At 38.3% G+C, this 26867-nt stretch overlaps 1 long non-coding RNA gene across 3 annotated transcripts in view; it reads right to left on the bottom strand.

Moving 5' to 3' along the window:
• Nucleotides 1–3920: 3920 nt before the first annotated feature.
• The window catches only part of Gm41240, a 32752-nt gene continuing 9805 nt past the window's right edge, over nt 3921–26867 (bottom strand). For 2 of the 3 annotated variants that reach the window (XR_001781423.1, XR_874940.1), the window contains exons 3-4: nt 6120–6223; nt 3921–4010 (exon numbers count right to left, since the gene is read on the bottom strand). This is a non-coding gene — a long non-coding RNA (predicted gene, 41240). Of the gene's footprint in view, nt 4011–6119; nt 6224–24529; nt 24753–26867 lie in introns of those variants that run through there. The other variant, XR_874938.1, reaches the window with a different exon arrangement.

Here is a 26867-nt window from a genome sequence, read left to right as displayed (position 1 = left end):
CCCCTTACTCATGGGCTTTTGACTAGGTTTACAGTACCATGCATAAAATCCCTCCTATGGAACAGTTCTCTCACCCCATAGCAGTTGGCTATCCCCACAACCTCAACATCACTTTTGCAACTATGGAAGTTAGCATTGTACTATTCAGGGTCTCAGGGTCAAGAGCTTGGTAAGACCATCAATGTCTTCATTTCTCCAAGCAACCTGCATAGCAACTCCTGGTACTCTGCAAGTAAATGAAGAGGAGAAAAGTTTCCTGTTCAGTTAATGTTGGTTTCTTTGTGATGTGATACATGGTGAGTGGTGTCTTCAGCAACAGAGTCTTATCATGTAGTTATATTGAGCAATCAAGAGGCAATGGCACCAGACAGTGGTGGCGCATGCCTTTAATCCCAGCACTTGGGAGGCAGAGGCAGGGGGATTTCTGAGTTCGAAGACAGCCTGGTCTACAGAGTGAGTTCAAGGACAGCCAGGGCTACACAGAGAAGCCCTGTCTCAAAAAAAAAACAAAACAAAAAAACAAAAAAACACCACCAACAACAGCTTGGTTCCTTTAAAAAAAAATGGCAATAGCCTCTGTTGTTTAGTGTTCTGACCCTCATTGACCAATCATACACAGAGAGGTATCATTTGCCTAGCAATGAAATTTTCATCTACTGACCCATGTCTTTTGAGAGCAACTTTGTTCACGCATGAAGTGAAAGTGGAGAAATGATACATTGAAAAAAATCTTGTACAAACTGATGGTCAGGAGAGAATACTATAATGAAGCTTACCAACATGCTCTGTGGAAGCTTACAGTCTTTTGATCATAAGAATGAAATGTTATTAGAAGAGACAGTAGAATATTGGTCTGAAGAATAGGTGGCATATGCTCAGAGTCAAAGATTTCAGTGGATATAGAATTGAGGAAATGAGGTAGATGGCTGGTTTGCTAAAACTAGGATACATAAGGAAGATTTTGAAATTCCTCTAATTTCTAAGATAATTTTACAGTGTATGTTTAAAAGAGAGGTTAAAGAAAGGAAGTGTTCTTAATGAAGATCTGCTTTCTTTCCTCCCTATACTGTCAAGGAAAGCATGGCCTAATCTCCTCATCTTGGAGAGGAGTTCTGAGAGAAGGGGTGTTTCAGAGCAGTGAAACAAATGACTCAAAGTCAAATTGTGTGTCCAAGTTGGAGGCCTACATTCTGTTGGAGACAGCTTTCCAGCTTGCTTTCTCTGTGTTCTGCTTTCTCTCTCTCTCTCTCTCTCTCTCTCTCTCTCTCTCTCTCTCTCTCTCTCTCTCTCTCTCTCTGATCTGCTTTCTCTCACTATTCTCTGCTAGAGACAATTCTCCAAGCAGTTCTCTCTTGCTATACTAAAACACTTTCTGGATAGCTCCTCTTCTGTAGATCATAAACTCAGTCATTTATTTTACATATCAATCCAGTCATTTACTTCAATTTTCCTTTTGATTATCCTATGAATCCGCACCCCCTGAACCCAGTCCCCTAACTTTTATGAGACAGCAAGCACACATTTCCTTTTAACATTGCAAAAGAATTCAGAGATCTGCCTGCCTCTGTTAAGCATTTCAACCACAATGGGACCTGGACTCAGTGTGTTCTAGGCTCACCTTGAACTCAAGAATCTACCTGCATTTGTATCTGCCTGTCTTTGTATCTTCATGACAAGCTGGCTCATTGTGTTCCTTTCGATTCATGAAGCCCCTCATAATTCATATTGCATCCTTAGTTTTGCATAGTTGAGAAGTTATATATTTTCAAACTTATGTTTTTAGAGTCATTTTCCAGTCTTAAGGGCTGTCCTGTGTGTCCCAGGGTTTACCATTCTGTTTAAACATTAGCCACATCTTTACCTCTCAAACTCATGTTGTCTCAGGTTATCATGGAGTCATTAACAGGAAAGACATTCCTCAAAAGAGGAATGAAAAATAGGTACATTTATACAAACAAGCCATATACAGATGGCAGCTATCAGCACTGGTGGAGGCACACTTCCACTGGCCGTGTCCCAGGGGCAGGAGCAGTGTCACCCTGTCCCCACCAAGGCCATGCTGAACCCAACACTATACTCTGGCACTTCCTCCCTCTCCTCTTCTTCCTCTCTGCTTTGTCATATTTCTCCTACTTTTGGTGTTGTGTTTTCACATTTTAAGCCTTCTAATTTATTCTGTAATTAACTGATTCAGGATGTTTCCAATCTGTGTTTGTTAAGCATGAAATAGAGAGTTACTAATAAAAAAGGGGCTAAGTTTTAGACTCCATCTCTGCATGTGTTCCAGCAACCGCATTAGCTCCCGTCACTGCAGCTAATGCTTTAACAAGCCTTCTCAAACAAAGTTGTGACAAAATGCATAGGTTCCTAATGAGTATAATCTAAAACTATGTATTCAGTGTTAGACATCTGTTTGTAATGGCAGTGTCTAGTACATCCTGGTTAGTTCTTCATGGTCTGGAGTCTGGAAACCCCACAGCAGCTACAAAAGCACAAGCTAAAATGACCTAGGACACATCCACCAGAATGACACACAGACTCAGTTTATTGTGTTACACTTCATGCTATTTGCCAGGTTTTGCCACTCAGTTAAATGTTCTTTTAAAGCAACAACACAAATATTAGCTTTATCACTTACAAAAATATTCTAAAATATGGATGTTGAAAGGTGATTGATTAAGCACAGAGAATTATACCAAAGAAAAACAAAAATAATTTTTCCTTTTGCCATGATTATTTTTGGATTTATAATCTCATGTATCCCAGCTTGTCCTCAAACTCACTATTTAATCAAGCATAACAATGAATTTCTAATCTTCCTAACTCCATGTCTTGAATACTAGAGTTATAAGCATACGTTACCTCCCCTGATTTATCTGGTTCTTCTGATGTAACCAAGGGCTTCTTGCATGCCAGGCGAGTGCACATAAGCAAGGTAAGATACATTTCCAGTCCATTTTGCTTAGAAATAACTAAATGAATAAACAATAAAATTAAGAAAGCTCACCACAATTACAAAATACTAACCAAAACAATAATAAAAAATATAAAAACTCTATTTAACATTCCACCACCTCCCCTTTAATTTCTCAAAAAATTTTTATAAAAGTGTTTTTAATCTTTAGAAATGTGCAAGGACTCCATATTCCTCTGTAATTTTGTTTCTACAAAATCTTTCTGAAGCTGTTTCAACTAATTCCCTGTTAGAGAAAAGAATCCCAAAGGAAACTTTCTGTCATATTTTTTAGGCACACAGTTTGAATTTACTAATCAATTGGTATTGAGTTTCCAATGCAAGATCTACACACGATCCAGAGATCTGATGTAAATTGGGCTTCTAATTAACAACACCTTGCCCTTGATTTACATTTCAGCTTTGTCAAGGGTAATTGGCCAGAAAAGATATCCATTGTGATGGTTTAGAAATGTCACAAACATTGAAATCTCCTGTGATTTGAACTAGCATATCCATATTTATGTTTCACATTTTTCCCTCTTACTTGAATTGTCGAGTCTCGTGTGTGTACAATAACTCTTGTCTGGTCTTAGATGTATAGTCACTGTTGTCCTGTTTTATGTGTGTAAAATCACTGTCCAACTTTCTCCACCAATTGAGGCTTCTTCAACCTCAATTTTTCTAGTTCCAATGAAGGGACCAGCAAGCTTCCAACTTGGGACACTGCCTTTAACTATCTACTCAAACTCCTCGTTAATGGTTTACACTGGAGATCAAATTTCAACATGAATTTTGGTGGTAATATTCACACCATTGCTTCCTGTGCTATCCACACCTCTGTAAACCCTGTTCCCTATGTCTATTGTATCCCTGATGTTTCCTTGCCAGCATTCTGCAATAGCTACTATATATGAGCATATTAAAGCCCTGCTCCTTTGCTGCATATGTGAACCACTTGCCTGTATGGTTTATGATTTAGAGCTCAAACTGGATCAAGTTGAATAGTGAGGCTTCTCTCTTAGCTGACAATCTCTTTTCTCATGTCTCTTTGATCCTGAGAGCAATAAAGCAAGAGAGAAGTAAGAAGGATGAAAGCTGGCCTTGAGCTCGATGGTATCCTACTTGTCCAGTGTGTACGAGAACCTGGCATCAAAAACGAGTACAGAAAATGCAGTGCATAACAAGATAAAGCTTTAAATATAACAGTTTTGTAAAGAGGTCCAATTTAAATTGACAAACTCGTCCTTAAAAACATAGAAAATGATAAAAGAAATACTAAGAGACATAGATCCCCCACACATGCTATCTCAGAATAAAGAGTTCTGTGACAGCAGACAGAGTTCTACTGAAGCCCATGACCCTAGGACTAAACCTTCGCATGGCAAAGAAAGGTAGATACTAAAGGAAGGAGAGAGAGAGAGAGGGAGAGAGAGAGAGAGGGAGAGAGAGAGAGAGGGAGAGAGAGAGAGAGGGAGAGAGAGAATGAGAGAATGAATGAATGAATCCTTCCAGAGAAGGATTAACTATAGTTGCTCCAAAGAACCTTTCTAAACAGGTCTACTCACTACCACCATCCCTAGCTCCCCACCCCCACCCTGCCACACACTCTGTTTTCTTTCTTTTCCACTACCTCTGGTGGGTGTTAGGCTACAAAGAAAGTTGAAGCATTTAAGAACCATCATTAAAAATAGGTTTTGAAAAACTTTAAAAAAAGAGAAAGATAATTATAACTTTAAATGTTTCCTCAATGTAAATTCTTTGTTTCATTTTTATGTTATATAATTCCAATATTCTTAAATTGGTAATAGTTAATTGATAGACATTGATTGATGAATTAGATTTTTGAAGGGATACACAGTATAATCATTGAATTTTAATCTCTAGTCATTTGACAGAGGAAGACTTCTCTTCTGTCGTCTTATTTATAACTATGTGTGAAATGATGAGATTCATAATGAATATTCATTCTCAAATGTAAAAATGATTATGAAAGATGTCCTAGTTAAAATATCAATGTTGTGATGAAACACTGTGACCAAAAGCAAGTTGGGAAGGAAAAGTTTAGTTTTTCTTACACTTCTACAATGTAGTCCATTATTAAAGAAATTCAGGACAGGAACTCAAACAGGACAGCAGCCTGGAGGCAGGAAGTCATGCAGAAGCCATGGAGGAGTGCTGTTTACTGGCTTGCTCCTCATAGCTTTCTCAGTCTGCTTTCTTACAGAACCCAAGTTCACCAACTTAGAGGTAGCACCACCTACAGTGGGCTGTGCCCTCCCCCATGGATCACTAATTAAGAAAATGCATACAACAGTCTTATCCTTTCAGAAAACTCTGGCCTGTGTCACACTGACAAAGCTAGTTAATCCCTTGTCAACTTCCATAGAACAGCTGATGAAGCTTTGAACTCTTTTCTAGCCCAATGGTCAAAAGAAGAAAAAACAAAGAAAAGAAAGAAAGAGAGAGGGGGGGGAGGGAGGGAGGGGGAGGGAGAGAGAGAGAGAGGGAGGGAGGGAGAGAGAGAGAGAGAGAGGGAGGGAGGAAGGAAGGAAGGAAGGAAGGAAGGAAGGAAGGAAGGAAGGAAGGAAGGAAGGAAGGAAGGAAGGAAGGAAGAAAAGGTCTCTTCCTCTCTCACACAAAACCCCCAAAATCTTGGTAGCAATTTCTGTCCCAGTTAGACATACTATTGTCGTGATGAAACACTGTAACTAAAAGCAAACTGGGGAGGAAAGTATTTATTTTTCTTACACTTCCATATTTTGGTCCATTATTGAAGGAAGTCTGGGTAGGATCTTAAGCAGGGCAGGAACCTGGAGGCAGGAGTTGATGCAGAGGCCAGAGAGGTGGTGCTTCCTGGCTTGCTCCTCATAAGACTTCCTCAGCCCCCTTTCTTATAGAACCCAGGACCACCAGCCCAGGGATAAAACCACAATAGCCTGGGGCCGCCCCCATCAATCCCTAATTCAGAAATTCCCTACAGTCAGATACTGAGGAAATTTTTCACTTGAGGTTCCCTCCTTTCAGATAACTCTTTCAGATAACTCAAGTTGACACAAAACTAACCAGCACAGACAATTTCAGAAATATCAACAGATTTAGGATATAGAAATAGACATCCCTTTTCTAGAAGGTGGAAAATTTTAAAAACTCAACTTACACTTACAGTGAAATACTACAGATGATTTAGAATAACTTCGAAAATGACTTATAGGTGAGATAATCCTGGATTTTGCATCACTTGCCAATTCCAGCAGTTCTTCAGGAATTCTGTTGTGATACGAAAAAAACAGCAAGGAAGTAATCTAAAGTATTTGCATATATAGGAAACTAAGACCAAATAATCAAGTGAGTTATAGTGGAATCTATGATCTCATTGGAATGAGAAGGCATGATATAAATGTTGAGTGCTTCCCTTGAGAGGCCACGCATACACAGCATTTATCTTTATTAGCCACCATCCTTCTAACAGTCGGGCTCTGAATGGTCCAGGCACATGTTCTTGCCCTTATTCAAACAAACAGGCTAGAGCATGTGGTAACACGATGACTGTACAAGTACAAAATACACACTCCCCAGGCATATTTGAGGCATCAACTCTGATAACCAGAGCACCCAGCCTTTTGTAATCTGTCAACAAACTAATAAATTACATCGGACAAGTGAGGAACAACTTCCTTCCCATGACCATCTGCACAGGGAATAAGTCAACAATTAGGAATCCAATAAAAGTGAGTTTTGACAAGATAAGCAAAGGCTTAATATTTCAAGTTAAGGTCTAATCCTTTTAGGAACTGATTAGCACACACTTAAGATTTTTGGCATTCTATCTATAAATATTAAGAGATTATTAAGAAATATAATCAGGCAACAGGAATGTACATCTTGAGCCCTGCCCTGGATGTACGGTGGAGTCTCATTTCTATTGACGTCAAAGGAGTTGTACTTCTAAGACAGAGCTACACTTGGCTACTTTCTCAATTACTGAATCAAACTCAGATTTACTTAACTCTTCTGTAAAAGATTAGTTATCTAAGTCCATTAATATATACTTTGGCTACAGAGTTGGATTCAGAAGGCCTACATTGATAGTGATTTAACTTTTTTATTAATTTTAAGAACGAGTGTCCTTACATAATTTTCCATGCCTATAGTTGTTCCCATTCCTCCTGCTGCTTTATCACACCATCAAGAGATTCCAACATACCCCTAATGGCAACCTGTCAACAATCTGACCATTAAAGAAAGTAGAGGCTAGGACTTGTTGGAGAAGGAGGTGACACTCTGTGCCTACCTAACCTGTGAAATTCAGTTAAAATTGACTTTTAAGCTTTGTAAAAACTCTGTTGTACATGCTGATGAGGAATAGGTTGGGAGAGTCCCAGGTTTATCATTCATTATCATATGCTGCCTTGATGAATTCCTGACTTACTGTTGTGTTTCCCATATATGCAGGTTTGCAGAAGATCCTCCCAGATATAAAGATTACTTAAATAAGACCATAATCATCTACTATATCTCCTAGCCAACTCTAAAATGTTCTGTAAAAATAATCTATATAAACACACATGTACCCCTGTATGTGTGTGCACAGAGAAAGAAGTTTTTTCACACATACACACACATACACACACACACACATACACACATACACAGAGAGAGAGAGAAAGAGAGAGAGACAGACATTTATAGTGGGTGAAATTTCAATTATTTCTAAAAACTTGGAACTCATAGTAAATTTACCAATGAGCCTTATCACTTATTAGTCTAAAACCTGTTGCTAGATAAGAAAAATACTTTGAACATAACTATTTTTAACTAATTTTTATTTAATTTTTTGAGAATGTTCATACAATATTTTTTTACAAATAAATGTAGATTTAATTTTACCTTTTGGGGCATATCTTTTTCTAATAAAGAGATATATCCAGCAAATGAAAATTATACATGTTCTGGGTTATGAGGTATATTCAAGTCATAAATGTTATACAAGGGATTACATACATATGTCCAACTATGACTGATATTTTTTTTAAGTGAACTAACTCCATTCCATTAGTTTCCCCTAGAGAACAAAAAGGGAAATGTATATTTGGAAAAATGAGAAAAAAAACCCTGAGGATTAAAATATCTAAAAATATACTTTATTGAAGGAAACAGATGATCTAGGATACAGACGACTTCAGAAAGACTAATGCTTATTATTTAATTTAGATAAACAAAAATGCTATCTTTGGAAAAACTATTCATCTTTCTACAAGTTTCCAGAAGGTCAAATTCAGTTCACCGTGCCTTTTGTGTTTCAAGATCAGCCATATTTTAAAATACATCTTTCAACATTACATTTTCTTCTCTCCTTTTGAAACTCTTTAATTTTTGCATTTTTCTTCTTGAAAACCTGCCAAATATGTGTCAAATGAGATCCTAAATCTCTCTCTTATCTGTGCTTAAAAGTATTTTATTCCTAGTTTCTCCTGGGACTTTACACAATATTCCCCATTCTCCTTCATGGCACATACACAAGCTCTTCCTCATTTTTTAGAATATCTAAGATGTTCCAGGTAAGAACTATAGGAAAGCGCTTAGTCTACCTGCCATCCTACCTGACACATGAAGATATCTCTGTGCTGGAATATTTTCCTTTATTAGTTCCCTTCCCAGGCTTCACTGTGTTTTAACCATGACTCACACATCACTTTGCTGTCATTCTTTATATTCGGGTCTTGGCCACTGATATCTTGGACTCCTAAGTGGCACTCACTGAGCAATTTTCTTCCTCTTATTCTGTAGAATTCGTTACAGCCAATATGGCTGCCCCAAACAGCTGTAGTGCTATCTGACTTCATCTCCCAGTTAAAGTTTGGCATGTGAGTCCAACTGTGCACAACCTGCATCCCTTGTTCAATGCATTCCTGGTTTGTTCTGTGTCTCAGAAAGACAAATCAACAACAAGAATGACTGTCTGCTTCAAAATTATATAAAGGTTTATTTGTCCACAGGCAATGTTGAGATAGTAATGCTTGATTTTAACATACTGCAGGGATAAAAATGGAGAAGAACCTGAGGGAGAGGAAACTCAGCAACAGGCCCAAATTGGGATCCAGCTCAAAGGGATGCCCACAGGCCTGACACTATTACCGAGTCTATGGTGTGCTTACAAAAGGGGACCTACATGACTGTCCTCTGAAAGACCCAACAAGCAGCTGAAAGAGTCAGATGCAGATATTTGCACCCAACCAATGGACAGGAGCTTTGACCACTGTGGTTGAAGTAGGGAAAATCTGGAAGAGGCTGAGGAGGAGGGCTACCCTATAAGAAGACCGGCAGTCTCAACTAACCTGGACCCCCCAAGATCTCTCAGACACTGGATCACCAACCAGGCAGCATACCCCGCTGATATGAGGCCCCTAAAACATATACAGCAGAGGGCTGCTGGCTCTGGACTCAGTCAGAGAAGATGCACCTAACCCTCAAGAGACTGGAGGATCCAGGGAGTGGGGAAGTCTAGTGGGGGGGGGGGCATCCTCATGGAGACAGGGGTGGGTGGGGGAGGAGGTGGTATGGGATGAGGAACAGTCCGAGGGTGGACCAGGAAGGGGATAAAATATGGACTGTAAAAAAAAGATTAACTAAAATTTAAAAAAAAATAAACATACTGTGCACTATTTCAAGTGCTGAATATTTAGCTTTTGAAGCACAACCCACGCCAAAATATTTCCAAAAACAGGCTCTATATTTTCTAGTAATTAATTTTTCCTTTAGCAACTAATGTTGAATTCCAAGGATTGCTTTTTACATGCGCCCCCCCTTGCCCCCCCCCCGCTTTGAGAGGAAATTTAAACACTGTTTGACTTTCTTTTCTTCGTCGTTAGATTTTCTTTATAACAAAGGCAACTTGCCTTACAAGCACACAGAATCAACAGTTTTCACTTGTAACATAAATTAATATCTAGGACACGTCAACTGAAAATCTTAGCTATTTCCGAAAGCTGCAGATGCTATGAAACGCAGCCAAATAGAATTTATCTTCCAAGTAATACTGAATATGACAAAATCTTACAAGGATTTCTTCCAAACACATTTTGAAACTAGACAATAAAGTGTATGCTTCGTGAAAAATTGAAGTTTAAATATCATCAACTAACGTTAATCCTTAAAATCACAGAATGTATCAAAGAGATATTTTACTCATCTATACTATTCCTGGTAAGTATCAAGAAGAAAGCAGGAATGAAAATATTTGAAATCTGTAATTAATCAGGCATCTGGTATATCGAAATTCTGGCCATCTAAATAAAGAAAGATTTTTCAGCCAAACTTACTCATTGTAATTATTCAAATTACAAACCACTAAAAAAAAAAAAAACTCTGTCTCTCTGTCTTTCTGTCTCTCTGTCTCTCTCTGTCTCTCTGTCTGTCTCTTTCTCATCTGTCTCTGTCTCTGTCTCTGTCTCTCTCTCTCTCTCTCTCTCTCTCTCTCTCACACACACACACACACACACACACATCACTGAAGGAAACCCCAGGTTTAAATAGGAGGTTGGGGAGACCCTACAGAATGCACCAGAGATCTGGGAGATGAGAGACTCTCAGGACTCAAAGGGAGGCACCTTAGATGAAATGTTGAGGGAGAGGGAACTTACAAAGCCTACCTCCAGCAGGAAGACATGACATCAAGTGAGGGATGGGGTTGCCATCCCACAGTCACATCTCTGACCCATAATTGTTCCTGTCTGAAAGAATTACAGGGCTGGAAATCGAGAGGAGCCTGAGGAAAAGAAGGTCCAGTGACAGGCCCAAAGTGGGATCCATCTCAAGGGGAGGTCCTAAGGCCTGACACTGTTACTGAGGCTATGGAACACTCACAAAAAGGGGCCTAGCATGACCACACTCTGGAAGACCCAACAAGCAGCTGAAAGAGTCAGATGTAGATATTTGCACCCAACCAATGGACAGAAGCAGCTGACCCCTGTTGTTGAATTAGGGAAAGGATGAAAGAAGCTGAAGAGAAGGGCAATCCTGTAGGAGGACCAGCAGTCTCAACCTGGACCCCCGAGATCTCTCAAACACTGGACCACCAAACAGACAGCATACACCAGCTGACATGAGGCCCCCAACACACATACAGTAGAAGACTGCCAGGTCTGTGTTCATTAAGAGATTATGCAGCAAACACTCAAGAGACTTGAGGCCCCAAGGACTTTAGAGGTCTAGTGGGGTGGCGGTGGGGACATCCATGTGGAGACAGGAAGGTGGGGAGGAGGTGTGGGGTGTGGAACAGTCAGAGGGTGGGTGGGGTGGGAGAGAATAAAATATGGAGTGTAAATAAATAAATTAATAAAATTAATTAATTAATTAAAATGTTTTTGGATTTTGGCTTGATTCCATTTTCATCTTCATATATTCCAAATGCCCATTTGAGGATAAAAATGAGCCGCCGTGGAGTAATGCTGACGCCTGTCAGTCATGAAAATTACAAGTGTTTGGAACCCTTAGATTTATTTTGTTTGTCAAAGGAGATTTATTGCAAAGGCCTTGTAGCATGACAATGAGCTTAGATGAGATGGTATCCACATATTCCATGTTCTAGTGCTTCCTAAACTATTCTTGATGTTTGTTTGTTTGTTTGTTTTATTCAACTACAAAAACTTGGAAAAAATACAGAACTAAGTAATAATCTCTAGTTATTAGCTACAGATGTAATCTTGAATCCTAAATTTAAAAGTCAACAGTGCAACAATTGTAATACTATGCACGCTCCTTTAAGTCGAAACACAGAAAAATGAACTTTTATACATGTTGTAATATCCCTTTATCACTATATAAATTTACAAATATTCTATACAATTCAAAATAACTGAAACTACAGTTGATAAGTAATCAGGAGAAATATTTAAACCACTAATTTTTGTTTCTTTTAAAGTACCTATTTTCATTAAAAGCTGTGAACACATTCTGCTTCAGAAAACTGTTTCCACCGTTTCTTCAGATATTACGATGCATAACCATAGCACAGCATTAAGAAACTGCAGCGCTAACACTGTACAATGATACTGATTTATACAAATACCCTATACAAGTTTGTTAATTGCACAGTGATTCTTACTGACTTTCTCTTTTGCTGAACTAATACCCAATCCACATCAGTAGTAAGATTTCCTTTACACCATCTTTCTTATGCTGGAGTCTGAGCCATTTTTTGGAAGACTGCGGGTAATTTTTATTTTCTTTCTCAGTGCAGCAAATTAGGTGCAGAGTGGTATGTCTCACCAGTGGTGACAGTAAGCTTGATATTTGTACAGTCTGTATACAAAATCATACACAGACTACATAGTTTATAATATATTTTATATAATTATAAAATTTAAACACATGTGATGTCATATGGCCATTTTTAGCTAAAGCACAAACACATGTTTTATCCTGGCCTAACCCCTTTTTTTTTTTTTGATACCTGACCCAGATAAAAAAGAAGTCTATCTGCCTTCAGTATCTTCACAAGACTGAGTAGTATACAGAATCCTGACAAGCTGGTCTTGTCTCTCTTTTTAATTATATAATTATTTGAAATTATTTCTTTATAATTAAAATTGATACCTTCACTTGTAAAAGTACTTTTCATTTCCCTGAATAATTGTGATCTCTGAGGCTTGCTGTCTCAGTCTGATAACCTAACCCTAACCCTAACCCTTTTCCTGTAAGCTTCTAGTCATACAATCTTATCTAGGCCTAGAATATTTTCAGACTCTTTGAGACTTAACTTCTGAATAAACTCACCCTTTATGACCTCTAACTGGCTGGTTCACCTCAGCTGTTCTGGCTCCAACTCCTTTCCCAGCTGACTTATCAATCTGGCTTTTCTCTTGGCCTCTGAATTGTTCTGCTTGGCTTCAAACTAACTCTAGCGATCTTTTCTAATCGTCTGGCTCTTTCTCATTCTCTTGCTTGTTCTCTCTTCAGTCTGTCTCTGGTAAAGTTGGCTCCTCTTCTCTCTCTGTTTCTCTCTCTACTCTCCCCCTCAGTTCCACTGCCGTGTTCTCCATGAACTCTACTGTATGCCTGTACTGTACTCTCCTCCTCTTCCTGTTCTGGCTGTCTCTCCCTTAAATAGCTTCCTTTCCTCTCTCTTCTTCTGAGTGTTGAGCATATACTTCCTGTCAAATCTTTCTCTGATTTGTCACTATTTTCTGCAAGTGAATTAGACAATCGAACACAGGTGCTTCCTTCCACAAACTAATTTTACTTTCACTGTTGAGATTAAAGATGTGTTCTAAGGGCATGTCTGTATTCCAGCCAGAGGGATTAAAGGTATGTCTTAAAGGCTGAGCCACACCCTAACTACAAATGGGTTCAAATATCCTGTAACATTTACTTATTATTTATTGAATAAAGCAGATTTTTCTAACATTCTTTAGCTGCAGAGATTTTACTTGAATCAAAAAAGTTTCAAAAATTTTATGTTTGATATAATTAATATATAAAGCATTAACCAAAACTAATTTAAATATAAAATCACAGAGATTACCTTCTATCCCAGTCATTCTCATAAACTAGGTATAGACAAACATTTGTTCTATTGCCTTTCAGAATACAGGACACAGGTATTGCCCGCGCTTTTGTTCCACCGGCAAGAAAGACGCAACAAACCGGAATCTTCTGCGGCAAAAGCTTTATTGCTTACATCTTCAGGAGCAAGAGAGAAAATGGCGAAACCCTGTCCCTTTTAAGGAGAATTATCCTCCGCCTAGGACGTGTCACTCCCTGATTGGCTGCAGCCCATTGGCCGAGTTGTCGTCACTGGGAAGGCAGAGCACATGGAGTGGAGAACTACCCTTGGCACATGAGCAGATTCTTTGTTTACCATTTAGAACACAGGATGTCAGCGCCATCTTGTAACGGCGAACGTGAGGGCAGCTCCCCACACACAGGGACTCAGAATCCCCAACTACAGTTGAAAATGATGGAAGGACTGATGACATGGAATGGAACTATGTACATGTACCTAAGTGCCTTGTTCACTGTAACACTCTTAGGTGCTATAAACCATTTCATATCTTCTCCTCCTTTAAGTCTTTTTTGAGGAATGTGGCCCAGGCGAAATGACTTACACATACAGTGGTAGTTGGGCTTTGGCCACTGTGCAAAATATCTTAGAGATGCAAAAGGAAGAAGAGTTATCTCGCTCACAGCTTCAGTGATACCAGACAAAGTAAGCTGGATCCAATGCTTTGAGCTTGCAGAAAGCCATTACTATATAGTTATAGATATAGTGATAGCAACTGCTCACTTTGTCACAGCTGGATTCAAAGAGCAGAGGAAGGCTGCATCTACAAGAAACATTAGCAACCTTCATCTAGTTACATTATATTTCCTGAATCTTCAACAGTCTCCTCACGCACCACCACCAAAAATGGGGAAGGGGGTGGCTCAAAGGGCATGGCAAGCAAGCTCTGATAGACCCCAGTATGTGTAAACTATACTCTAGAATGTCCATGTGTGCTGTTCAGACAGGATGAACACATGTCGAAAGCCCTTGCTCCACTCCAGCACAGGCGCCTGTTGCAGTTCGTTCTTTTTCACCTCATTCCTTGAGGAATGGTCACACAAAGGTATTCAGGAATCAATCTGTATGGAAATCTAGAGATGGAAAACTGAAAAATTAAGAAACTTACCGAAGTGTTAAAGGATTTAAAATTTCCCAAATACATGGCATTATTCCAAATCAAAAACGTTCATTATGTGCAAAATGGGGCCTCACGCCTTTAATCCCAGCACCGGAGAGGCAGAAGCAGTTGAATTCTGAGTTGAATTCTGAGTTCAAGGCCAGCCTGATCTACAGAAAGAATTCCAGGACCCCCAGGATGATACAAAGAAACGGTGTCTCAAAAAACAAGGCCTCCTGCATCTATGTAACAGATGTGCAGCTTGGTCTTCATGCCCATCCCTAACAACTGCAGGTCTGTCCCTGAATCTGTTGCCTGTCTGGATGGAGATCCGTTCCTCTAGCTGGGTCACCTTGTCTGGCTTCAGTGGGAGAGGATGCTCTTAGTACTGCAGTTACTCTATGTGCTGGGGGAGGGGAGAGGGAGGGAGAGGAGAAGGGGAGGTGTAGTGTGTGAAGGAATGAGAAGGGGGGATGGAGGGAAGATCTGAGTGAAAGGGTGCTAGCAGGACAGGGTAGGGGGCTGACATTGGGATGTAAAGTGAATGAATGAATGAATGAATGAATGAATGAATGAATGAAAACAACAAGAGAGGGGGAAGGGGCAGAGGAAGGAAAAGAGGGTGTATCAAATGCTCTTAGTAATGAAGAAGCTCATGCAAGCAATCAAACCCCAAGTAGGAACAACAAATCTCAAATGCTTCCAAAAAGGAGAAAAACCATTTTCATGTGAGGAGTAAACAGGCTATGATGTTAGATTTCTCTGTCACAAATGAAGGTGTTTGAGAAAGAAGCACAAGATAGTTCCGAGGAAACTCAGTCTCTGTTCTCATCAGGAAATCATTCAACTACAAGTATAGATTAGACTCAGACAACAGCTTAACATACGTCCCCTCGCTCGCACCTGTATCCTTTTAAAGAAAGCTTAAAGTAGATTCTTGAGAGTACTGTACCAATAAAGCCGTCATGGCTTTCAGGAAACAGGCAAATCAATACAGAGGAAGACAATGATTTATAGTAGCGTCTCAAGGTAAACGCTTGGACGGCAACTGAGACAGAAAACAGCTCAGATTAGAAAGCAGCTCAGATAACACAAAAAAAATTCTCCCCTGCATACACATAAAGAACTAGATGAACTGCAGCATAATAAAAAAGTTGAGTTTTACAGCATTGTAATGGTAGCGAAGAATTTATTTATAAATATTCTAATAACATGGTCAATGTATAAATAAGGGGAAATATTTAATACAAAAAAGGTCACTCACATCAGAGAAAACAAGATATACAAATAACTCAGGAAAATATGATATGTTACAAGACCATGCTTAGTTTTCAGCCCTGAAAACATATATACAAGTAATATTACATAAATTGAGCACATTGCACTAATATATTTAGAAATGTGTGTGTGTGTTGTGTAGTATAAAACAACAATTAATCCCCAAAGAGGCTATTTATTATAAACACAAAGAGAGCAAGAAGAGACATATCTGAAGGTTTGAAGAGGGGAAGAGAAGGGTGGAGTAATTTAGTTTTGCTTTTGAAATCAATGCATTTCAAAAATAAGGAAACCTTAGTTAATAAAAAGAAAATACGATAAAATTTCCATTTAAAAGTAATTTTCTTTTTTTTATTATTAATATGTTTAATGTATAAAATGCATTTAAATGTTAAAAAATTAAAAAAATTGCCTGTTCCCCTCTAACATTAACAATCTATATACAATAGAAATAATTATAAGAACCATAAGTTTTGTTGGTAACCATATTTTTCACTCCCTATAGATACATAAGCATAAGAACATCCCATCTTAAAACTGTTGCAGATTTCCATTCTAATGTTAACGCATCCTTATAGTATATTGGTTGGTCCATTTCCCCAGTTTTTTTTAATTAGGTATTTTCCTCATTTACATTTTCAATGCTATCCCAAAGGTCCCCCATACCCACCCACCCCCAATCCCCTACCCACCCACTCCCCCTTTTTGGCCCTGGCATTCCCCTGTACTGGGGCATATAAAGTTTGCAAGTCCAATGGGCCTCTCTTTGCAGTGATGGCCGACTAGGCCATCTTTTGATACATATGCAGCTAAAGACAAGATGATGTGTCAGATAACAAGGTTTTATCAGTGATAGACAGCGCCTACAAATGTTGCCTCAAGTTTGTCATTTCTATCATTCAGTAACATTGCGCCCATTTTGGGCACCATGATATGATACATTATATATGGGAGATGTTCTGGTTTAAATAAATTACTGCAGCTGTCATCAAAATAGTAGTCATGTAATCATGGAAAGCATGCACATGATGAGAGTAAATCGCTATACTGCTGATTGATCCTATCCTCTCATTGTTAATAATGCTCTCCTATTATAGATCAATGGTGAAACAGTAATGCACAAATGCTCTGTGCTAAGTTGGAGGCACTCTCGTAAAGTAGATGTCTGTGTGTTCTGTACTTGCATCAGACTCATGGTAGATGCAGCAGAACCTGTGTGCCGTCCAGGTTCATGAGACAGAAGCCTGAATGCTGCTTGCATAATGGTGGAATCAGTCACAGTTCCTTTCCCATCACACAATCACTTGCTTAGGCAGGGCATGACATTTTAAGGGAAAAATACACAGCTTTTACAGAAGAGTTAGATGAGAACATTAAACATGAAATAGATAAATTATATTTCAAAATATTATAATCTTATAAATGTCCCCAAAATGAGTGCTCATCTATTGAAATAAGAATGATTACGGCCAGGGATCCATCCCTTATACAATCACCAAACCCAGACACTATTGTGGATGCCAACAAGTGCTTGCTGACAGGAGCCTGATATAGCTGTCTCCTGAGAGGCTCTGCCAGTACCTGACAAATTGATGCACACAGTCATCCATTGGACTGAGCACAGGGTCCCCAATGAAGGACCTAGAGAAAGTATCCAAGGAACTGAAGGTGTTTGCAGCCCTATAGGAGGAACAACAATATGAACTAACCAGTACCCCCAAAGCACCCTGGGAGTAAACCACCAACCAAAGAGTACACATGGTGGGACTCATGGCTCCAGCTGCATATGTAGCAGAGGATGGCCTAGTCATCAATGGGAGGAGAGGCCCTTGGTCCTGTGAAGGTTCTATGCCTCAGTGTATGGGAATGCCAAGGCCAGGAAGCAGGAGTGGGTAGGTTGGTGAACAGAGCAAGAGGGGATGGGATAGAGGATTTTTGGAGAGGAAACCAGGAAAGGGGGTAACATTTAAAATGTAAATAAAGAAAATATCTAATAAAAATGATTATGGTTTTGAAGGGCTAACTACCAAGGTTTATTGAGAAGTAGAGAAACAGCTCCCTGAAACAGGGAGGAGATCTGAGAATCAGTTGCTCAATACTGTTTTTTTTATTACTATTGGGTAGAACATTCTTTGAATTATTCACCTTACTTCTTCTGGTAGTGTAACTTGTGAATCCAGGATGCTGCCTCTCACATAATGCAGACAGAGGCTGTGTACCTTGCACTTTCCGTCCGCAGCATTCCCCACTGTGCCCTTCATTCCAGCCCCACTGAACGTTTGCCCTCTAACCTAAGTTCGCAGCCCTTGGTGTAAACTGACTCCTGTGGTTGTCCTCTATTCCTTATTTATAATTGTGGTGTTAGAGGCAGGTGGATAGAAGGAAGGCAGATGTTAAACAGGTGAATAGCTAAAGCCATTTCCATTTCACTGGAAAACAAAACTACTTTGTGCTGTAACATGTTTTAATTATATCTTCAATTGCATATAAACTATTATAGGTGACAAGTGCTTAATGATACTCATGTTTGGATGCTTTCTTTGTCCAATATTTTTTTTTTTGTCAATTCAAGGCCTCCCTTCAAATATCAATGTGACGTTTGTTTCTTCTGTCCATGACCTAGTACCAACCAAAGAACGCTAGGCTAATAAAAAATAGAAAGTATTTTCTATTGCCCACCAGATATATGTGATAGCACAAGCTTACATGCAAAATTATACATATTTTACATACATATTATAAATCTATGATTTGTCATTGCCTGGTTGTGGGCCTTTTTCTGTTTTATTTTCTTACTGATTTGTGATTCATAAAGCTATTCTAAACTATGTATTTAATTATTTCAGTGACTATATAATTGTTTATGGAAAATAGTATGATCATCTTAAGAATAAGAAGAGTTCATGGAAGAAACACATTTTTATATGATTATTGTCCTTTGTAATTATCTTTACTTTAAACTTTAAGACAAAAATTAAATAATATCCTATAACTAGTATCTATAACTGAATCCAATTATTTAAATTATAATAATAATGAGTTTTATAACAAACCATGTGGAGCTCCTTTTGGTTTTCTTTCTTCCTTTAGTACAAAAGTAGGTATACCTTGCTCAGGGCAAGAGGAAGAAGACTTCTGACTTAAAAGGATGAGCTAATAGTTACAGTGTTCCTAGAGGACGGTAAATAAAAGAACAGCATATGTGGTAGACAACTGTCAAACATGAACATCAGAAAGGAGAGAAAAGAGATATATGATGGAGCCTTCATCCAGGCAGAAAGAAGTTTTCAGAAGTTGTCACTTCGGCATCACAAGCAGTACTTAACGCTGATGTTGCTGCTATGGAAACCTAGCCTTTCTCCTTCCCCCTCTCTGCCTCTCTCCTGTCCTCCATTCATCTGCTATTTCACAGCTTTTTCTTTATCCTTTGCCTCCTCTTTCCTTTCATTCTCCCATCCCCCTTTGCCTTTCTCTGTTCTATTTTTCCTTTGTCCAAATATTTTTCAGATACTCACTCTCCATCTCTTCAATAATATCACCTTATCTTCTCCCCTTTACTAAAGAACAAGTAACTATCAACTTTGTTCTCATATTATTAAGTTTTAGAGGTTAAAATTTGTTTCCAGAAAATTCCAGGGCACACATCTTTAATTCACCTCTGGCTGAATAAAGTGCTAAGCAGAGATGTCTGACTAATAATTATTTACATAATAGCTAAGTCATCTCAGATAAAATGTACGTAATAGTACCTACTTTCTGTAGAAAGTAGGCTATAATGTATCTGCTGACAGAAAATGGAGGCAGGAAATTGTGAAATTGAAGCAATGAGAGGTTTTCTTTTAAAGCTGTAATAATGAATGAGCCCTCCCAAAACAAGGCCCAGGAGTGGTGGAGTCTCTGACTACAAAGAAGGCATTATGAAGAAGGAGAATGGGAGAGAAAACTTGAGAGGAGTAGGGAGAAATGATACAGGAAGGGACCATGAAAAGACACATGGGCTCAAAGCATGAGGCAGAGCACAACTGTAATCAGCTTCCTCCCCGAGGAAGAACGGGGAGATGTGGATCATGCTACACTCGGAGATACCCCCATCCTGTTGTTTGTGGTGACTGTGCAGCTTTGTATCTCAAGGCTCACTGGCAATCTCATGGACAATGTTAACCCTTACACTGGAGTTATGTCCCCAACAGGGATTGAAAGACTTGGAATAATATATGGCCTGAAGCTGAAAATACTGCCATTCATAAAGTCTGCCCGTGGCTCTGTTAAAAACAAACATGGAATGATTTGTCTGTATTCCAGGTTCGTATGAAGTGAGTACTCCATTCAGCAAGCAGAGGGGGCATCTTTATACAGTTCGGATCAGGGGGACCTTGGCTGTTCTTTCCTTTATAGAAAATGACTTTAAATTATTTCATTCTACAATTACTGTTATGGAAAAAGAAATCCACTACTCTCTAACCTTCTCAGGCGACAGAACAAACATACATAGTGGCCAAGCAAGAAATTTTCTGTTGTCTACTAACTTAACATAATTATAAATGTTGGTGGCTATCACTTCCTATAAATAAGCCATATCATTTTAAAATGCAGCTTTAAAGCAAAAAAATTACAACACTATAAAAATCATAAAATCTCTAATTAGAAGCACTGGTCAATAGCTGACAAAAGATGAGAATTTATGGCCTGAAGGTGTTTTTAACAAGACTGTTTTCTGTGTGGGTAGCTATCGATGTGTGCATTTTGCTAATAATGGAGAACTTGAAAGGTCCAAGACTGAGTCAATAAGATTTCTTAATGCATTCTCTTAATGGGCCATTTACTTTCTATTTTGAGGGCTATCAAGGCTGCATTATTTATTTAGTTACCTATTGGATTTAGAAAGTAGCCTCTCAGAGCTCGTACTATGCATGGCGTTTATTGAGTGCCTGCTCTTCCATACTTAAGAAGTATACCGTGCTCATAGCCTTGTCCTTCCCTTCCAATAGCATGATTATATACTGTTTTTAATACACTTATTATTTTTCTATTTGATAATATAATTCTTTAATAGCCATATGGGAATCTCCATGCTGCTAGTTAAACATGGAAAAACTCTTAAAGCGAGCTATGTGGGTGAGCTTTTTCTCCCTTGAGCCACAAGAGGTTGTAAACTTCTTTTCTTTCTGTTAAAACTCATTTCCCTTCCTGGTTCCCACTTTGTCAAAAGTTTTATTGTAATGTTCCTGGAGTGTATTTTGCAGATTTTTTTTTCTGCTTTAACTATGCATTGCAGTTCCCATTAATATCGTTTTCTGTTAGTGAGCTCTATATCTTCAAAAACAACAATGCTTGATCTTTTTGCATTGTAATCTGTATCCTGTTGTCAGTAATAAATTAACATATGGAGGAAGCAAAAAACCAAACTTCACAGTCTTGGGGCTACATGTTTAAGTTTTTCACATCACACAACAATGATTTAGAACAGATACTTTCAGAAGAATGAATTTTCTGCTTTCTTTTAGAATATTATTTCTGGAGAGCTTTACCAGAAACCCTCATATCCTGTCCAATTCCTGCTTCCGATCATCTTGCAGAGGTTCTGTCTTGGAAGCCTTTTGTTACTACTGCTGTTTGTGTATCTGTTTCCCTTCCCATCTGTCTGTCATCAATCAAACTATCAGCAAATTACTTGTCTACTTAGCTGAACTGTAAATGTTATACAATACAGCCAAAGTTCAGTATGTGCATTAAAGGGATAAAATGTCTAATTGAGACTATAAAATAACATTTCACATGAGTCAATTAAGATCTAACTACCTGGAATACGGACATTTCAGAGAACTTACTTTATAGTAATAGCTTTGCAAACATTCTGCCATTTAAGGACCACAAGGCTCGGAAAGTCCTTTGTCTCTCAGACCTGGTATTCTTCCATTATTCAATTAAAAGATCTTATCATTTCATCTGATATGTTAAGACTAGAGTAGTTTGGTGATGGGAATTATTCTCACAGTAGTTGCTATTAAAGGGGTCCACATAGGAGGAACGAAATGGAAATTACTAGTAAAAGTATTCATAAATATTAAGCTGATGCAAAAATAGTAGAAAACAAATATAAAAGGAATACATATGTATCATTGTACACTTTTAAAGGAATAAAACAAAGGAAACACTTAAGCAAGAGTTATTTTCATCATCATATCCTAAATCAAGCTCTTCAAATTATGCATCTATATTTTTAGAAGTGGCAGAAGCCTCAGAAACACTTAGGACCACACACAATACAAAGAAAAGACACAGTGTGTCTTAAAAAAAAATAGTCACAATAAAACATCTAATGTAAATTCAAGTTGAAATTTAATGCCAGAAAACAGGCATACGGTGTGCTAGCATAGGTGCTGAAGGCACTGGGTTCAATCCCAGTACAGAAATAAAACTTACAAATTGGAAAAGACATCTTGTGAGAAGTGTGATACAAAAACAAAATAAACATGTAAAGTTGTGTGCAAAAGAATGTGGTAAAACTGCGAAGAGATGGGAAAGAGATGGTAAATATGATCAAAACATTTACAAACTTCTAAAGAAATAAGTTTTAAAAGGGTCCAAGCACACACAAAAACATTCGCAACGGGACTACTTGGGGAATACAGTCAGCAGTACAAGGAGCAAGCCAAACCAATATTAAATATGGATGGATTCCATAATAAGAGAATGGATAGAGTCTTAGAGGCATTAGGAATATGATGCCTTTGATCAATTCTTAAAAGAGAAAAATATGAAGGGCTAAATGAGGGGATGCAGCAAGCAGAGGAACTTCTGCCTGGGTGATATGAGTGACCAGCCTTCACCATTGGAAATAAATTAAACACTGAAATCATTTTGCTGCTGATCATGAAAATGTTACTTGAAGGATACATTAGTGGCTGGCACCTGTTAACAGTCATTGAAAAGACTGACCATGAGCTGCACCAGTGAATTACAGCTGGGCCCTAAGAGGGCCATTTTTGTTTGGTTTCTGCTGTATTTGAAATGTTTTCCATTTCTGTCGTTCTAGGCCATCCACTGTGCCCTTATTTCAGAAGCTTGGAGTCCTTCCTTCTCAGAGCCCCACTGCTAACTTGGAATTCTCCTGATCCTTTGAGCACTCTCCCTGGTCTTTCGCTGCCTGCCCATCCTTCACTGATGCTTTTCATTAGTGTTCTTCACTAGTGCACTAGTGTCTGCACACTCAGAGCCAACGCAGAATACTGCAAAAGCTCTCTTCATTCATTTCTTAAAATTCAAAATATAATTACATCACTTCCCAGCTTCCATTTTCTTCCTTCAACCCTTTTTTATTGTCCATGTTATTGTGTGACAAAACTTCTCCTAAGGAGACACTACACATATTTACTCACCAGATATGGAGCCCAGAACATTCCAAAGTATAGATGCCACCAAATTCCAACTTGGTGAACCTATGAGTTTTAGTGGGGTTAACTTACAGGAATGTGGATGAGGGGATATTTAGAGAAGTAGAAAAGACTCAAAGACCACTATTGCTGCATTACCAAGGCACACCTCAGCATAGGCTCAGCACACAAAATTCGGGAACCTGGAGCTCAGTGCAGAGCCTGCAGGCAGATCAACAAATTGGAGAGTGTCCCTTTCAAATGACAAGTGATGGAGTTGGTTTATACACCTTCCAGATAGCTGGGGTGGTTTCTGCTACTTCAAGGCAGCTGGTCTGGTTTCAGAGTTTCTTTGCTGTTTACCTTGTCTACTATGGGAAGTGGAGGAGGTCTAGGGACTATGGTCAGTTTCAGGGACTTCCTGAAGCTATTTTGGGTTGTTTAACTTCCTGTTTAAAGACCTTGCCTATAGGATAGAATGCCTCAATCTAGGAAAAATGTTGCACAACACAACAGCCCTCTCACTTCCTCTCAAACTAATCACCTCATTTTCATTGATTACTGTTGTTACACATACATGTATATAAATATATAAATACAACCTGATGCTCCCGTTTCATATTGCTTGGGTGTACACAAGTTCAGAACTGGCCATTTTGTATGAACCAGTTAGGGGTTTCATCCTTGACAAAAGACTAAAGGAGTCATTAGTTGCTTCTAATTCATCCTATAGGGGTAGGATCCATGTTAGCATGTCCATTGATATTGTTGCCAATCAGGTCTCATTTATTCAGAGGTACTGTGAGGTCTCATGGGTGAAGGTCACATCTAGTAGCAGATTGTCAGTGAATATAAGTTTTAGAATGTGGTTAGGCCTTATGCTGACCTAGTAAAGTGGTAGTGAAGTATCTTTCCCTAAGAGCTGTAAACTTACTAGCCTAAGCTTGGCTAACTTCCTAAAACCAGGAATGATTTCGCTCTTTGTTAAGGCCTTATATCCTATCTGAGATCTGTTAGCTCCTGACAAGAGATGGGCATCAGTGTGATGAGCATCACTGTTGCACCTCTAGGGCTATCCTGCCAGGCTGGTTACCGTTGTGGATCACAGGTTTCGCTGTCAGCTAGATGTGGATAGTCACATCATTTTTTTAAAATATTTTTTATTACATATTTTCCTCAATTACATTTCCAATGCTATCCCAAAAGTCCCCCATACCCTCCCCCCCCACTTCCCTACCCACCCATTCCCATTTTTTGGCCCTGGCGTTCCCCTGTACTGGGGCATATACAGTTTGCGTGTCCAATGGGCCTCTCTTTCCAGTGATGGCCGACTAGGATATTCACATCTTGCGCGATACTTTTTGGTACTGTGAAAATCAATGCCCAGATGGAACTTTTCAAGTTAGACTCAGCTCAAATTGATGTGCCCTCTGTGCAAAGTGTTCAATTTCTTCAGCAACAGGAACTTAGGATCTCACCTATTGTCTCTCAAAAGAAAAAAATGTCTTGTCAATGTAAGTTGAGGTGGAATAAAACTGACTTTATGATTGTAGATAACACAATATTCCTCATAAATATAATCTAAGCAATATCTTTTCTAATTTGATATAAACTGAACATAAGATATTCTAAGATATCTGCACACTTGATAGAATATTTTTAGGGCATGTGTGATTAAGAAACAATTTACACTGAGAAAAGGTCATTAAATAAAAGAAGGGATAAGAAGAATGCAGTGAACTCCAATAATAATAATTAAAGCAACCGGGCGTGGTGGTGCACGCCTTTAATCCCAGCACTTGGGAGGCAGAGGCAGGCGGATTTCTGAGTTTGAGTCCAGCCTGATCTACAAAGTGAGTTCCTGGACAGCCAGGGCTATACAGAGAAACCCAATCTCAAAAAATATATAATAATAATAATAATAATAATAATAATAATAATAATTAATGCAGACTGAGTCTTGGTGTAGAGAACTACATTATTCCATAAGTTCCACGAGGAAACTATGGAGCATATGTAAAATGTTCATTCGTTCAATTAGTATTTTTGAAAGTTTTCAACCTTTTATTCTACTAATCACAATCATTACAGAGATAATCACACAATTAAGCTCTTGTGGATTGATTTAATTATTATTGACTTTAAGTTAATTTTCAACTAGTCTGTTATAATGGCTGTCCTCAATGCAATGAAACCATGTTTACCTGTGACTACATTTCACACTTTCACATAAAGTAAATGATTAAATAAATATCTAAAATAAATATACAAATAAACAAATAATAGCATTCCGGCAAATTTCCACGTATTAAAAGGTAAGTGCATGAGTGAATTTTCTTTTGAATAATATATTCTCCCAAATTTTAGTATAATAGCCCTTTAATGTACCCAACTGCTTTAATAAATAATGGACATCTCTGAAAATTATTATGAGAAAAATTAAATTTGTTCAATTTAAAAGTAAAGATAAATTTACAAAGCAAACAGAAATGTTCTGAACTCGCATAGACCCTCGTTGAGGATACTGTGTTGGAGTGGTGGATGGAATTATCTCATCAAGGATGCCAAAGAAGACAGTGATCTCTCTGTGGGCCTAACCTTTTTTATAAACAATACAGAAGACTATGTCAGGTGGAGGGCTTGTAGTGTAGCAACTCACTTCCTCCCTGATCCTGGCTAGTAGTCCTCCATGCCTCAAATGAGGGACACACAGGAAGGAGAGGTGATCAGGGTAGAGGCAGAGCAGTAAGACAAAGTAACCTGTCACGTGAACACCCTTATAGAGTGGTGAATAACTGAAAAAATTTAAATTTCAAACTGGAGGTTTTAAACATCACGAAATAATTTTAATTGTCCTGAAATGTTTTCGGATATTCTATAAAACTAAAGGGCTATATTAAAACTATCTTCAGGAAGGAAATCACAGTTTTGAAATTTTAGAAATAGTAGATAAAGAATTTATCTTCCAGCTTATGAGATTCGGAAAGAAGGCTACAGAGGGGTGGGAGGTTTCAAGAGAAAAGAAGCTGGATGGAGGGGTAGATGGCTGGAGGGTGGGAGACCCACAGAGATAAAGTGTTGTTTGAACTTACTATAGTGACATGTAATAATGTGCATGGCAATTTTTTAATTAAACAAAAAGAAAACAATTGGTATTCTGCCTGTTCTAAAGTCACCATATTAAAGCTTTTGACACAACATAATGAAAAAAAATATAAAGACTATTTTTTCAGGTACATTAAATTCATCCAAGCATGGTTAATAAGTCAATTTTATCAAAAGATTTTTTATCAAAAGATTTTTATCTTTAAATTTTTAGAATCATTGACAGGCCTAGATGCTGACAAATATCGAATCAAATATTTGCTATCTGGTAACTCAGTCAATAATCTTATTAATTGTCAAATGGGTAAAACACAACTTTTTTTTTCCAGAGAAAAAGTATCCTGAATATTTGTGAAAAGCCACACAATTTTATTAACACTTTTATCCTAAGCATTCAAAAAGATCAAGTGAATATGTTCTCTTCACAATCCCCCATTCACAAAAACACACCTGTATTGTGACTACCAGGCTCAGAAAACTGTTTAGTCTTGGGTG

Source organism: Mus musculus, chromosome 14, assembly GCF_000001635.26.
Source record: "Mus musculus strain C57BL/6J chromosome 14, GRCm38.p6 C57BL/6J".
Lineage (NCBI taxonomy): Eukaryota > Metazoa > Chordata > Mammalia > Rodentia > Muridae > Mus > Mus musculus.
The sequence above is the reverse complement of the archived record's forward strand: the minus strand, read 5'-3'. Positions and strand labels throughout refer to the sequence as shown.